We start from the raw sequence: 16,867 nt of genomic DNA, 5'->3' as shown, positions 1-16,867 counted from the left end.
ATTCAAGCAGGTGCACAAATGGTCTCAAAGAATTGTTACTTTTATAACCTTGAGCCAGAGATAGGTGAGATCTTTTCAATTCCTAAGATGCCCACAAGCCATCTTTTATATTGTCTCTGGGTAAAGTAATTTAGCATCTCTGCAGTGGTAATGTCCTGAACAATAACAACTTCCTTCACCCCAGTTTTACATTTTTCAGGGCAAAGTGGAAATTGTTAAAATCTTTCTGCTCTGCTTTCTGATCTGATCCATAGTAAATTTGACTAAAGGTCACCAGCAATATCCATCTCACTACCTGAATGCTGTGTTGCCTTGAAATTTCCTTTGCCAGATTAATTAGCTCATCACCTCATAGAATGTCTCAGGACACTGGCAAAATGTAGACAACTTCCTAGCAAGAGTGTAATATGAATGCCTTCTAGTCGTATTTCAATAGAGTCCTCTTCCTCTGAAACCTTACAACTCCATTCTTTGTTTTTTACAATCCTATTGGCATTTTAGACTTCTGAGAACCCACCAGAATCCCTCATTAAGCTCCACCTGCAACTTACTAAACCTTTTCCAGCTTTATCTCTAAATATTTCAAACTTCCTCTCCCAACAAACCATCTCCAAAGACTACTGAATCGTATAGATTATTCATAGCAAAAACCCATTCACTGATTTAGTCAGCTTTTTCACCACTGTGACCAAAAGATCTGACAAGAAAAATTTTAAAAAGGAAAAGCTTATTTGCTGCTCATGGTTTCAGAGGTCTCACTCCAAAGACACACAACTCAATTGCTCATTTAAAAAAATTTTAATAATCAATGGACTTTTATTTATTTATATGCAGTGCTGAGAACTGAGGAAACAGCAGTGCACCAACAGCTGCAGGATGTGAGATACCAGCAGTCTCAGGCATTACTAGGAGAACATGTGGCATGGCCATTTTGGAAGATGATGTGCCAGTTCTTCCCAAAGCAAAAAGTCCAATCTATAACCCAACAGTGTCCCTATAAGTCATCTTCTTTTAGAGAAATTCTTTGAAAAAGTATGTCAAAACAAAACTAGTATGTAATTATGAATAGCAGCTCTATGATGCTGATCAAATCATAAATAAGAATGTCCTCCCAGGGCTGGGGATGTGGCTCAAGCGGTAGCATTCGATCCTCAGCACCACATACAAACAAAGATATTGTGTCTGCAGAAAACTAAAAAATAAATATTAAAATTAAAAAAAAATGTCCTCCCATACCTACATGCATAACCAACACAGAATATAAAGGAATGAACCTACAGAGAAATAGATAAATTCTACCTGGTACACTAAGTGAAATAAGCCAGGCTGAAGAGGCTACATACTGTATGGTTTACCTTTCATGACATTCTAGAAAAGACAAAATTACAGAGGAAGAGTTGTGCAGGATTAGGCCCAGGTGCCTAATAATTCCAATGCAACCATTTAAATATGATCAAAAGTGCATGTACTTTTCCAATGAATCCAACAAATATGAGATACTCAACTGCATTCTGAAAGCCACTTTATAAGCACATAGGGGCACCAACATTAGGATAAAATGTAATCATGGCATTTACTACATGAAATAACCCTAAATACTAATAAATACATAATTTCAAAAGAAAGACAAATTTCTGAAATCAAAAGCAAATTGATACATTTTTAAATCATATTTTGAACAGAGGCAAACACTTAAAAGAGGTCTCCCACAAGAATTTGTGACAACATAAAGTATCGTGCTCATTAGAAGGCCCATCCCTTTGTATGCAAGAAATAAGATAACTTTCTAATGAATATAGAACTTTAATAGGACATATGGAAATGCTTTCTAAATTTGAAATGTCATCATCCCTCTTCTCTTTTAAAACTGATTTGAAATTTTCTTAGAATAATTTCATATGAATTTGGAAGAGGCACTTTGGTATATGTGTATATGTGTAAATACATGATCTTTTTTTAAATTTTTTCTTTATTTTTAGTTGTAGTTCAACACAATACCTTTGTTTTATTTATTTATTTTTATGTGGTGCCGAGGATCAAACCCATGGCCTCACACGTGCCAGTCGAGTGCTCTACTGCTGAGTCACAACCCCAGCCCCAATACATGATCTTTTGAAACTATCTCTCTCATGCTTGAGTCCTGTCAAAGACATCTTCTGTGTGTGTGTGGTGCTGGGATGAACTCCATGGCCTCTCACATGCCAGGCAAGTGCTCTGCCACTGAGCTGCACACCCAGTCTCAAACATGTCTTAATAAATGGAAATTAATTAAAATCATTTGATTATGAGCCTTTCCAAACAAGACAATTCTCTCAAAACAATTCTCTCAATCAAAAACAAAGTAAGCTAAAAGAAATTTTTAAAATATTCCTTATTGGTGTAATCAAATAGAAAATAAATAAAAAATAGAAGTTCACAGAATTAAAAATCCTATACAGGGCTAGAGTTGTGGCGCAAAGGCAGAACATTTGCCTGGCATGTGTTAGGCCCTGGGTTCAATCCTAAGCACCACATATAAGTAAACAAAATAAATAAATAGAATAAATAGATCCACTGACAACTAAAAAAATATTTTAAAAATTCTGTAGAAAACTGAAAGAATATTAATTAAAAATTGAACAGCAAAAACCTATTACACAGAACCAAAGGCCATGGGGAATTACATAGCAAAATAACTCTAAAATAAGAAAAATAAATGAATCAATTAGCATAGAAAAGCTTGGACTGATACTTAGAGTTCTCCCACTGGATGGGATCCTGGGATCATCAGGGCTCAAGGCTGGCTGTCATCTGCCCTTTAACAAATTCTGATTTTATTTCAAATGTTCATGATCTATAGAGAATAAAAGAGAGAGAAAGGTGAATTTTCTAAATTTTTTTTATGGTATGTCAAATTTTGATACTAGTCAAGATAATTCATCCAATGCAGGATGTCAGTGTTTATACAAAAGATGTTATTTGTGCACCATTACAAATATACTGCCAATTAGCACAGCAGCCAGTGAGATGCTCATCCTAGACTAGCAGGGACAGAATCTGGAGGAGGGGGATGGAAGGTCAAGAGGAGGGGGGGCCTGGAAGATAAGTGGTGTCTGGAGAAGAGTCAAGGTCTTAAAGAGAAGAAAGGTTGGGCTGGGGTTATGGCTCAGTGGTAGAGCACTTGCCTAGCATGTGTGAGGCACTGGGTTCAAACCTAAGCACCACATAAAAATAAATAAACAAAATAAAGGGATTGTTTCCATGTGCAACAGAAAAATATTTTTTTAAGAGGAGGGGTGAGGTCTGCAGGAGGGGTAGGACAGGAAGAAGGGAAAGATCTGGAGGAGAGACAGGGTCTGAAGAAGGGGGAGAATGAGTCACAAGGGGGCAGGGCTTCACAGAGGGGTGGGACCTGAGGAAGGGACAGGCCCTGGAACATGAGTAGGACCTAGAGGATAGGCAGGGTAGGAAGGAGGGGAAAGGGTGGTTCAGGAGGACAAGCAGGGCCATAGAATATAGGTGGGTTCTAGAGGAGAGGCAGGGTCTGGAGGGGAAGGCCTTAGCAAGAGGGTCCTGGAGGGGTGGCTTCTTGCTAATTAAACTCTCCACCAAAAGAAAAATGTGTGGCTGTGGTAGCTCAATGGTAGAGCACTTGCCTAGCATGTGTGAGGCACTGTTTTTGATCCTCACCACTACATAAAAATAAATATATTGTGCCCTTCTACAACTAAAAAAAATTGAAAAAAAAACTAAGCAGAGATTAAAGAAAAAGAAAAATGTGGTTCATGAGTTCGGTTCCACAAAAAACATGAGATTTTTTTAAATACATTCTGGCTTTGTTAGAAGTAATATATTAGAACTAAAGCGGCTCAAAAGGCTAAGGCGGAAGGATCTCAACTTCAAAACCAGCCTCAGCAAAAGCAAGGCATGAAGCACCTCAGTAAAACCCTGTCTCTATAATACAAAATAGGGCTGGAGATATGGCTCAGCAACAACAACAACAACAACAAAAAGATAAGTATTGAGTTCAATCCCCAGTATACAAAAATAAAAATTAAAAATTTTTTTAAGAGAGAGATGAGATGAGAGAGAGAGAGAGAGAGAGAGAGAGAATTTTTTAATATTTATTTTGTAGTTCTCAGCGGACACAACATCTTTGTTTGTATGTGGTGCTGAGGATCGAACCCGGGCCGCACGCATGCCAGGCCAGCGCACTACCGCTTGAGCTACATCCCCAGCCGCTAAAAAATTTTTTTAAAATAATATAGTGGGCTGTTAAGATATGTACTTTTCAATTTTTTTCTACTATTTTAACACTGCAAGAAAAAGCAAACCATTTAAACACTAAAGAAAACAAGGAAGTGGACTGGGGTCTCCTTCACTTAGGCTGTACATTCCTCCCTCCCTACACATTCCCCCTTCCTCCCTGCTAGGTTCCCTAGAAACCACCCTGGGTCACTATATTAAGATGATGAGGGTCATAGCCTAAGGAAGGGTCACTGCTGCACAGGGAGCCAGGATGAAATTGTGAAGGACAGAGTGGGGCTGACAGCCAAGGCTGCCCTCAGCTCTCAGGTCCAGGACAGGGTTTGCTCCTCATGCTTCCCACCATCCCCTCACTGGCTGCCAGAGCTGCCAGAAGCTTCTGAGCCATCTCTCTGAGGCTGTTCTGAGGAAAAAGGAATCACAGGTGTCCCTAGAGACATGACCCATGAGGGTCCCCATGCTACGCATCTCCTCAAGCTGCTCTGAGCAAAAAACACCTGGCTTCCCTAAAAATATAACCCATGAGGGTCCCCAAGCCAGGCATCTCCCCAAGCTACTCGGAGGAGAAGGGAACCCCAGGCATCCAAAGAGACATAAACCACAACCATGAGGGTTCACACACCAGGCATCTCCCTCAGGCCACTCTGAAGAGAAAACGCAGGGCCTACACAGAGCTGCGACCCACAAGGCTCCCCACATCTGCCATCTCCCTCAGGCCAATGTGAGGAGAAGGGAGCCCCAGGCATCCCTAAGACATGACTCACAAAAGTCCCTAAGCCAAGAGTCCCCGCTAAGGCTGCTCTGAGAAGAAGGGAGCTTCGTGAGCCCCTGTAGGCATGACCCACGAGAGTCCCCAACATGGGTCTCTCTCAATCTGCTCTGAGAAGGGAGCTCTGCCCTTTCATGTGGAGTGACCCAACACTCCCAGGAATGGGGCTCTCCCGGGTTGGTCCTGAGGGGGAAGCAGGCTCCTCACTTTCAAAAAGGCGGCATTAAAGATGGCGGTGAGGCCCCACCCCTGATTGACCACGCCCCCTTTGGCCAAGCATAGCAACCCTGGCAACCGCCCCAGGCAGCTCTGAGGAGAAGGGAACCCAGGGCTACTAAGAGACGTGACCCACGAGGCTCCCCAGGCCTGGCATATCCCTCAGGCTGCAGTAAGGATGAGGCTGCCCCGCAGTGTCCCTAGAATGTGACCCACGAGGGTCCCCAAACCAGGCGTCTCCCTCAGACTGCTCTGAGGAGAATGGAACCCCAGGCATCCCTAGAGACATGACTCACAAAAGTCCCTAAGCCAAGAGTCCACTGAGACTACTCAGAGGAGAAGGGAGTTCCATGAGTCCCTGGAGGCATGACCCATGAGAGTCCCCAACCTGGGGACTCAATCTGCTCTGAGAAGTGAGCTCTGCCCCTCCCTATGGAGTGACCCAACACTCCGAGGACTGGGGCTCTCCTGGATTGGTCCTGAGGGGGAAGCCAGCTCCTCACTCTCAAGTAGGCAGCCTTAAAGATGGCGGTGAGGCCCCGCCCCTGGTTGGCCATGCCCCCTTCGGCCACACCCAGCAACCCTGGCAATGCCCCAGGCAGCTCTGAGGAGAAGGGAACCCAGGGCAACTTAGAGACCTGACTCACGAGGCTCCCCAGGCCTGGCATCTCCCTCAGGCTGCTGTAAGGATGAGGGAGCCCACCAGTGTCCCTAGAATGTGACCCAAAATGGTCCCCACACCAGGCATCTACCTCAGGCTGCTCTGAGGAGAACAGAACCCTGGGCATCCCTAGAGACATGACCCAAGAGGGTGCCAGCACCAGACGTCTCCCTCAGGCCACTCTGAGTTGAAGGGAGCCTCAGGCACCCCTAGAGATGTGGCCTACGAGGGTCCCCACACCCAGTGTCTCTCTCAGGCTGCTGAGGAGAAGGAAACCCCAGGCATCCCTAGAGACACAACTCACAAAAGTCCCTAAGCCAAGAATCAATGCTGAGGCTGCTCTGAGGAGAAGGGAGCTCCGTGAGTCCCTGGAGGCATGACCCACGAGAGTCCACAACCTGGGTGTCTCTCTCAATCTGCTCTGAGAAGGGAGCTCTCCAAGGACTGGGGCTCACCCGGGTTGGTCCTGAGGGGGAAGTCAGCTCCTCACTCTCAAGGAGGCAGCATTAAAGATGGTGGCAAGGCCCTGCCCCTTTTGACCACGCCCCTTTGGCCATGCGCTGTGCAGGAGCTCCTCCCAGCTCAGAGGCGGGGCCTTTCCTGGCTTCCTGGTGAATGTCAGCACCTTCTTCCACCCTCAGCAGTTACTGAATAAAATATGTTCCCACTGCTCTAACTAGGTCTGGCTGTGGACCTGAGGAGTGGAATCTCAGAAAAGGAGAAATGGAGTCCAGGAGACACTCTCACTGCATTCCACCAGGCAAAATGTTACAGCAGCCTGAGAAAGGCAGGCAGAGGCACAGAGGGAGGTAGCTACAGGGAGTTTAGACCCTCAGCCCAAGGGCAGAGGCCAGAAACAGACCACCTCAGAGTCTTCTGGGACATGTAGTCTTTGAGACAGAGTGACTTAGCCAGGGACTGCTCCAATTCAGAATCAGGGGTTTTAAGAAAATCTGTAATTCCCAGCCCAGGGTGATCACTGTAGGAGGGTAGAAGAACCTGAGCTCAGACCAAATTCCCAGTAGCCTATGATTGCATTCTAGATCATTCAGTCTGTCCTGCCTGTCCAGCTCTCACCATGAATGCCTCTGGGAGCTGCAGGCTACACAGATTCAGGGTTCTCGGGGTTTCTGTAGCATAAGCCTACCTAGACACCCCTGAGGAGTCTGTGTAGTGCAATACAAAGTTTGCCCCAGCGGTATTCAAAAGGAAGGTGTCTGGGAGTTGCAGGCCCCCAGGGATTCTGGGTAGTATAGTCTTGCCCTCTACCTCCAAAGCCCTCACTGTGGAAGCCTCTGAGAGTTCCAGGCCACATGGACACGGGGCACCTCCAAGAATTCTAGGTAGTATAGTTCAGCTCCCTACCCTGAAGCCCTCATTATTGCAGGTCCTGGGAACTGCAATTCCCCCTGAGGATTCTGGATAAGGTAGTCCAGTGTTTTGCCTACATGCCCCTCCTGCAAGGGCCATGAGAACTGAAGGCCACATGCTTGCCTTGGTACTGAAGACCTCACTGTGGAAGCCTCCTGGAATTGCAGGCTGCACACTCACCAGTGTGTCCCCAGGAATTGTAAGTAGTGTAGTCTGACCTGCATAATGCAGAACTCTAACTTGGGAGGCCTCTGGAAGTTGCAGGCTGCATACTCACCTGGGCAACACACCCCACCAAGGATTATGGATACTGTAGTTAAGTTCTCAGTCCAACAGTTTTCACAACAGAGGATCCTGAGAGCTGCTGGCACCGAGATTTGTGTGTAATTTAGTCCTGTGTTTTTCCTACTCACTGCAGAAAATTCTGAAACTAAAGTTCCCCCTTAGGATTGTGGGTAATGCAGTTCAGTGGTTTGCCCACTCACCACAGAGGATTCTTCTAGAAGCTGCAGTCTCTAATCCCTGCACATTCCTGCTAAGGATCACAGGAGCTGAAGACCCCATGCTTTCCCTGGGACCCTGGAGCTTCTAGGAAGTGAGCTCTACCAACAAAACCATAATCACCAAATCATCTGGGACTTACAGGGTTACAGGATATGTAGGCATCCCCAGAGATTCTGAGCATTGAAGTCTGGTATTCTGCTCTTACAATTCTCACCCCCAGAGGCACCTGGGAAGAGGAGGCACCCAAAAGTAATTGGCAGCATAGTTTGATTTTTTGTCAGTACAGCCCTCTCTGCAGAGGTCTCAGCAAGCTGCAGGTCCCCAAGAATTATGAGTAGTACAGTTTGTCATTTGACCCATGCTGCCCTCACTTCAAAAGACTCTGGTAACTGCAATAAGGATTCTGTAGTTACCCAGGATTCAGGGTACTGCAATCCATCATAATCTTTACATCTCTCACCCTAGAGGCTCCTGAGAGCTACTTACTGCATTTTCATGAGCTCTTATTCTCAGGCCCCAGTGAGACTCCAGGCACTGGTCCCTCCCTACACCACCTTGAGGGGGCATTTGTGTCCTTAGACACTCAAGCCACACAAAATGCATTGACATACCATGATAATGAGCAGCCAAAGCCTCAGTAAGAAATACTGTTGTTGTTGTGAGGCTGAGGATGTGGCTCAAGCCTTAGCACACTCGCTTGGCATGCGCTGGGGTGCTGGGTTTAATCCTCAGCACCACATAAAAATAAATAAACATGTTGTGCCCACCGAAAAGTAAAAAATAAATATTAAAAAAAAAGAAATACTGTTGTAAAATAAATTCTGCTAACCCTAACCCTAACCTGAGAAAGTAAAGAACATGGCAGAACTTACTTCTCAGCACACCAGGCAGTGCACAGGAAGCTTCTTCCTCATGTTTTCCTCACATGGACCTCAGTCATCCTGAATCCACAGTGGAGTCTCCATGGGTAGGTGCCAAGGAGAAGGAAGCTCTGGTCCTCACCATAGATATATCCACCAGGCATTCCCAGGCCATGATATCTTTCTAGGTGTGTCCCCAGGTTTAAAAAAAAAAACCCCACTGGTGTACAACTTAGATAGAGCCCCTAGGAGTCCCTAGATGTGGCATCTCTCAGGTGAGTCCCCAGGAGAAGGAAGTTCGATTAGAGCACAGAACACAGCCCCCAAAAGCAATTGATCAGAGAAAGTGGCCCCCTGCTAGCCACTGTAGACAGTGCAGGATGCTGGGTGTTCACTGTTCAGAGCTGCACCCCCTTGTGCTAGGCACAGTGAAGCTCTAAAATTCATAGTTCTGACTATCCCAGGTCATGATTTTGGAAATCAAAAAGAAAATAAGCCTACCATCCTATGTCTTGATCAGAATGAATGGAGATAGCAAGCAGCAAAATACATGGCCCATAGACAAAATTTCATTGATTTTAGCAATCATGTAGAGGAAACAATGAAATTTGTAAACTGGAATAAGAAAAATTTTAAAACATTAATATTTCAAATAGAGACCCCAAATTTGAAGTACTTTCATGTAAGTCTTAAAGTATAATCATTCTTTCAGAAATTCTTGAAATGTTTAGAAAGAAATCAAATGAAATATAAATAAATGCAGATATACTTTTTCAGGTCTCAATATAATTAAGATGAAATTATCTCAAACCTGACCTGAAGATTCAGTGCATTCCATAAATTCCCAACAAACTGTTTTTAAACCTAAACTAGACAGCACTGACTGCAAAAGGACCCACTTCAAGAAGCCACACATATGCATGCCGAAACCTATCAAAATACTCTCTAGACTTGCATTTAAAATGGGAAACTGTAAAACCATAGAAGATGTGCATGACCACATGTTTCATGATGAGGTTCTAAATACAGCCCCCCCCAAAAAAAAAATCCATGAAAGCTGGGGATGTGGCTCAGTGGTTAAGCACCCCTGGGTTCAATCCCTGCTACCAAACAAACAAACAATAACAACAACAAAACCTTGAAAGAAAAACCTGATAATGTGGACTGTATTAAACTGTTCTGTTAAAAAAAAATCATATTAAGGAAATAAAAAGACAAGTCAAAGACTGGGGGAAATGTTGGAAAGTATATGTCTAAAACAAACTTGTGTACCAAATATAGTAACACACTCAACAATAACACAACATAATGGGTAAAGATCTAAACAGACAATGCACAAGAAAGATACAAGATGGCAAAGAAGCATAGAAATGACTCCTAGTATCACCTGTCATGAGGAAAGCACAAACTAAGACCCCAAGGTGCACTGCACAACTACTAAGCTGCTAAGGTCTTTACTAAGCGCAGTATCAACCATGAGGATGATGAGCAGCCACAGGAACTCTTATGCATTGCTGGTACAGCACACAACAGCTCACCACTATCAAAAAAAATGGCCATTTTCCCCAAAGTTAGACATGGTGTCACCATATGGTCCTAAAAATATAGAAAACTGCCTCAAAAATGTATATCTAGATAACAGCAGGCAATTACATATAGCAGTTCTATTCACAATGCCCCAAATACCTTAAGCAATCAGGATGTGCTTCAATGGGTGAACAAATAGCATAACTGCTATGAATCCATTCCACAGAGGCCCTGGTGTCTCTGAGCTCCCCCAGATCTCTACTGTGGTCTGGACCCTGGACTGCCTTTAACTTTGCACACCTCACAGGGGGAAAAGTGAATTCTGAATAGAAACACCTGTAAATGCAGCTGATAAACTCAGGCTCAGAATGCAATTGCTGCCTATGGAAAGAGATTAAAAAGTTCTGGATGTGGGTGGTAAACTCAGAAAAATGCAAGCACAACAACCCAGGCCTGCATCTTTGTTCATAGGAGCTTCCTGGGGAACAACAGACAAACATGGAGGCAACTCCAGGATCCCCAAAGAACCACATCTAGGGGAGAACCTGGAGGTGGCTGCCATTAGGGCCCCTATGTCTCACCTCTGATTAGCTTAGAGGACATTATGCTACAGCTTCATACCCCCATCCCAATTTTAATTTCCTATCTTTCCTCAGGTTGCAAATGCATCCTGAGCTTGGATTCTATTGATTGATTAGCTTGTTTAGTGTTGCAGAGAGCTGTGCCACTAACTAGTCCTGATGCACAACCTCAGAAATTCACTATTCTGGTTATTCAACATATGTTTGCATATTTTAGCTAAAATAGAGCAGAATGCTTCAATTCAGTGGTGTATGGGCACCCCCTGACATTCCTGAGGAATGGATGAAATTCAGTACTGTATCTACATTACTCAAGGCCATGATTTTGGAAATTCAAACTAAAATGAAACCCAGTATCCTTGTTTTTTTAAGAAATGGTGATTGAACAAGTTATTCAAACCATGTTGAGTGAAATGAATGTAGACAAAAACAGAAACTCCTACAAAAATTAATTCATAATAGTCCATAACTAAAATGTGGTAAAACTAAAAGAAATCTGAAAAAAAAATAAGAAAATCTATGTGATCTTAGATTTAGTGATGGTAGTGTATATTTGTTTCTGGTATGAGGGGTTGAATGCAGGGCCTCACACATGCTATACAAACTTTCTAATGCTGAGCTACTTCCCCAGTCCTTGATGATGAGTTTTAACTCACAATACCAAATACCAACTGACTGAAAAAAAATACCAATAACATGAACTTTATAAAGTTAAATTTTTACAAAGTGCACTGTTGCAGGCCAACAATCCCAATTACTCAAAAGGCTGGGGCAGGAAGATTGCAAACTTGAGTGCAGCCTAGGAAAGTTTTTAGAGGATGGGCTATAGCTCAGTGGTAGAGCACTTGCCTAGTTTATGTGAGGCCTGAGATTCAATCCCCAGCACTACACACACACACACACATACACACACACACACACACACACACACACACACACACACAATTTTTTCCTACTCTGTAAAACATGGCAAATAGTTATACAAAATTATGTTCAGCATCCCATATCATCAGGGAATCATAAATTAAAACAATAGTGAGGTAGTATGACACAGCTATTAGAACTGCTGAACTCTAAGAAACAGCAGTGCACTAACAGCTGCAGGATGTGAGATACCAGCAGTCTCAGGCATTACTAGGAGAACATGTGGCATGGCCACTTTGGAAGATGATGTGCCAGTTCTTCCCAAAGCAAAAAAGTCCAATCTATGACCCAACAGTGTCCCTATAAATTATCCTCATTTAGAGAAATTCTTTGAAAAGGTATTTCAAAACAAAACTAGCATGTAATTATGCATGGCAGCTCTATGAGGCTGATCAGATCATAAATAAGAACGTCCTCCCATAGCTGAATGCATAACCAACACAGAATATAAAGGAATGAACTGCCAGCCTACACAGAGACATAGATAAATCCTACCTGGTACACTACTAAGTAAAATAAGCCAGGCTGAAGAGGCTACATGCTGTATGGTTTACCTTTTATGACATTCTAGAAAAGACCAAATACAGAGGAAAAGTTGTGCAGGATGAGGCCCAGGAGCCTCCCAGCACAGGAGTCTCCATGTACATGGAATTGGGGTGCACCACCCTTTCTGTGGTTTTTCTCATGACCATCCTCCATCCTGAAGCTGCCTCAGAGTTCACCAAAAGTCCTTATTAAAGCACAAGCCCCTCCTAGACCCTCAGGAGATTCTACAGGATTTAGGAGCTCTGTGCAAATAACCAAGGTAAAAGAATCAATATTAAAACAAAAACTGCTACTAATACCTCTGTCACTCAGAAAATATGAAGATTTTAGGAGTGCTGTACCAGGAACTAGGTGCAGAGGCTGAATGTGTATATCTTTTTTTTTTTTAGTTTTCGGCGGACACAACATCTTTGTTTGAATGTGGTGGTGAGGATCGAACCCGGGCAGCACGTATGCCAGGAAAGCGTGCTACCGCTTCAGCCACATCCCCAGCCCTGAATGTGTATTTCTTATTATGTCAAAGCCCATAATCTGGAGCAATAATAAATTCATTGCTCATAATGAAACAATGAATTTTTTATGTGGCAGAAACTGGGAGCTAGATGAGGTGTTATGATAAACAAGGGGTGAAGGCAGAAGGATATATGTCATAAGGAGTCAGAATCCACAGACTGCAGATCAGTATAAACTCACATTTTGCTTAAAACATTTACAGATAGTTCCACATAAACATAGTTATAACTAGGGGATATGAAAAGATTAGAATACATATACACTTGTTTGCATTGTCAGTTGTGTGGATTAAGATGCAAGATGAAATATGTTTTATAGACTTTTTTAAAGATCTTTATTTTATTTGTTATTTTTATGTGGTGCTGAGGATCAAACCCAGTGCCTCACACATGCCAGATGAGTGCACTACCACTGAGCCACAGCCCCTGCCAGATGAAAGATTTTATTATCACTCTCTAATCAAAGGAGCCAGGACTCTTTGAAGAAATGGCTGATACTAAGAGTAAGACAGTAAATATATAAGTCAGGGTAATTTAAATATCAGAAAGAAAAAAATTTGAGACAAAACCAGAAAATATGTTAAAGGACAACAGGAGATAATGGAAAAATCTCCAATGGAAAGAATTCCCAATGGTTAAAGTAGGGATGAATTGAGCAGCAAAGTAGTATTTAAAAAGGGCAGGGGAGAACAAAAAACAGCTTAAGGAAACTATCCAGATGACTGATATATATAAATGACTGAATACACAAACAAATGAGGTTGAATAGAAACCTCTTGTGCAGAAGAATTTCATATAATTGAGAGAGACACAGTCATCAAGGAGGTAGAGCTAACTCTCTGATCCCTAAGCATGGGCTCTGCATTATGACTTCCTCCAGAAGAACAGACAATGTGGACATGCAAAAAAAGAGTAACATCACAGTAAGAAACCTGAAAGGCCCTTCCTCAAGCAGGTGAGCACAATCAATACTACCATTTCACCTTGAGGGCATCAGATGATAGAGCTGCTTTTCATCTCAGTGACCAGCTTTCCCCAATCCAATAGCCCCAGGCTAAATATGACAAACACAAGGAAACCTGAAAGGCACTGCCTCAGCCAGGTTAACACAGTCAATACTAATATGACAATAAGGACAAAAGATGACAAAGCAGCTCTTCACCTCTGTGACCTGCCTCCCCCAGACCCACAGCCCCAGTTTAAATATGAAAAAAGGAAAATTCAAAAAAAAATTATAAAAATACCTGACAAGTCGTCCTCAATGCTCTCAAGGTCATCAGAACAAGGAAGTTCATAGAAACTGTCACCCCAAGAGAAGTCTATGGAGACATGATGACTGGATGTCATGTTGGCTCCTAGATGGGACCCTAGAACAGGAAGACACAGAACTGAGAATCCAAAGGATATGTGACTTCAGTTAATGTTAACATACCATTATTTTTTCTTCATGAAAAATGGTCTAAGATGTTAACACTTTAGAGACAGCTCACCCAAGTCATAACAAGGGAAGAAACCAGATTGAGGCTACCTGGGAAATATCTGCACTTTCTTTTCAATCTCTGTATAAAGATAAAACTAAGCCTGGCATGGTGGCACATGCCTGTAATCTCAGCATCTTGGGAGGCTGAGGCAAGAGGATTTTGAATTCAAAGCCAGCCTCAGCAACTTAGTCAGGTCTTAAGTAACTCTGTGAGAACCTGCCTCTAAATAAAATATAAAAAAGAGCTGGGGATGTGGCTCAATGATTAAGTGTCCCTAGATTCAATCCCCAGTACCTCCACACCAAAAAAAAAAAAAAAAAAAAAAAAAAAAAAAAATTAAACTACTCTAAAGTAAAACCTTAGGACATGGTTATATTTTCTCAAACACTTACTTGTTTAATTATTCATACAGTTAATTACTGGTAACTGACACTCTTAGCTAGTTCTGTATTTTATTATGAACATTCATAACACAAAAATCAAATAGTTCAAACTAACATAAAATTCAAAGTATGTGCTTCTTTTACATATTTCATGTTGAAGTAATAACATAAGTAAACTCCTTATATTTTTATGCTGCCACTAGGTTCTAGGTTTGCCTTCTTAAAACTTGATCAATAGAGGAGGAAAAAAAATGACATTTTAGAGATTCTATTTCAACTCCTGGTTTAACTTTCCTGAAAGAGTGACTTTATATTTAAAAAGTCCTAATCCAAATTGACTCACTGTGTCTGAATCATTTATCCCAAAGAATACTTGTCTCTATTTTATTTCTATGCATACCTTTTTAGCAGCAATATGATCAAATATTTGTGACTGGGACAAATAGTCAAAGAAATAGTCATCTCCTCCAAGAACTCTGCAGGAAGTGGTGAGCCAAGAGAAGCAGAGGTGTCGGCTTGGTCCAGAAATTATATTAGATGCTGCTGTGTTGTGAGAAAACACTTTACCTTTTAGAAATCACAAGGAGCTAGGGATTCCCACACTCTTGTATGAGTCTAACTCTAGTTGAACTTCTAAGTAATTTTATTGTCACTAGCACATCATGAAGTTAATGACAACTAAAGGATCCATAAAGCTGGGGATGTAGAAAGATTTCCTAGCATGCAGGAGTCCCTAGGACCAACCCCCAGAACCACAAAAAAATGAATTTGTCTTATTTTTATAATCAAATAGAAAATGAATAATCACTCCTCTTAAGGAAACATGTTGGACCTAAAACACTTGAGACTCTCAGAATCAAAATACTCTTCTTACAGTGTATTGCATAGCTAGATCACCATAAACAGTGGTGTCACATCATAAACCATGTTCACATTAAGCATACCATCAAAAAACAACAAAAAGGCTTTATTGACTATTGATAAGAAACATATGATATGAACATAATCTAGCTTAGGAAATTATTAACACATTGGAAACATGATACTGACATCAAAATCCTCCAGGACAAGCCAGGCACTTTGACTCATGCCTGTCATCTCAGCTATTTGGGAGGATAAAGCAGAAGGATCACAAATTTGAGGCTGACATTAGCAATTCAGCTAGACCCTGTCTCAGAATGAAATTGTAACAAAGACTGGGGACATATGTAGTTCAGGGCTTGCATAGCACAAGCAAGGCCCTGGGTTTAATCCCCAGTGCCAAAAAAAAAAAAATTCTCCAGGTGAGATATCTGACAACTATGGCAGGTACAGAACAAGGCAGAAGCCATTATGTCAACCTCCTCAAAATGATTAAAGTAAACCTGCACTTTGTTCAGCTCACAATACTAACATGTCTGATTTCTGCTTCTAATAATTCAAATGCAACCATTTAAATATGATCAAAAGTGCATGTACTTTTCTAATGAATCCAACAAATATGAGAGAGATACTCAACTGCATTCTGAAAGTCACCTTATAAGCACATAGGGGCACCAACATTAGGATAAAATGTAATCATGGCACTTACTACATGAAATAACCCTAAATACTAATAAATACATAATTTCAAAAGAAAGACAAATTTCTGAAATCAAAAGCAAATTGATACATTTTTAAATGATATTTTGAACAGAGGCAAAACACTTAAAAGAGGTCTCCCACAAGAATTTCTGACAACATAAAGTATCATGTTCATTAGAAGGCCCATCCCTTTGTATGCAAGGAATAAGATAACTTTCTGATGAATATAGAACTTTAATAGGACATATGGAAATGCTTTCTAAATTTGAAAAAAAAATCTTTTTTTAAAAAAGCTTACTTTTAGTAAATGTATCTGAATTAAAAAAAAGCAACTACTGACCTGTCTCTTACATTTTGTAATGATTTGCATCTCAGGAGATTTCATCTATAGTGGTTTTAAATATCATGAAATATCAATAGTTAACATTAAAAATATCATCATCCCTCTTCTCTTTTAAAACTGATTTGAAATTTTCTTAGAATAATTTCATATGAATTTGGAAGAGGCACTTTGGTATATGTGTATATGTGTAAATACATGATCTTTTTTAAAAATTTTTTCTTTTAGTTGTAGTTCAACACAATGCCTTTGTTTTATTTACTTATTTTTATGTGGTGCCGAGGATCAAACCCATGGCCTCGCACAAGCCAGTCGAGTGCTCTACTGCTGAGTCACAACCCCAGCCCCAATACATGATCTTTTGAAACTATATCTCTCATGCTT

General features: G+C 41.7%; 1 long non-coding RNA gene across 1 annotated transcript; it reads right to left on the bottom strand.

Annotated features, from left to right (window-relative positions):
• Window positions 1-2,744: 2,744 nt before the first annotated feature.
• On the bottom strand, window positions 2,745-14,074 carry LOC144369628 (uncharacterized). The gene is made up of 2 exons (XR_013429419.1): window positions 13,961-14,074; window positions 2,745-2,833 (listed from the first exon to the last, which is right to left on the bottom strand). It is a non-coding gene; the product is annotated as an uncharacterized LOC144369628 (long non-coding RNA).
• Between the last annotated feature and the right edge of the window lie 2,793 nt (window positions 14,075-16,867).

Source organism: Ictidomys tridecemlineatus, chromosome 12 (assembly GCF_052094955.1).
Source record: "Ictidomys tridecemlineatus isolate mIctTri1 chromosome 12, mIctTri1.hap1, whole genome shotgun sequence".
In the NCBI taxonomy this organism is placed as follows: domain Eukaryota; kingdom Metazoa; phylum Chordata; class Mammalia; order Rodentia; family Sciuridae; genus Ictidomys; species Ictidomys tridecemlineatus.
The sequence above is the reverse complement of the archived record's forward strand: the minus strand, read 5'-3'. Positions and strand labels throughout refer to the sequence as shown.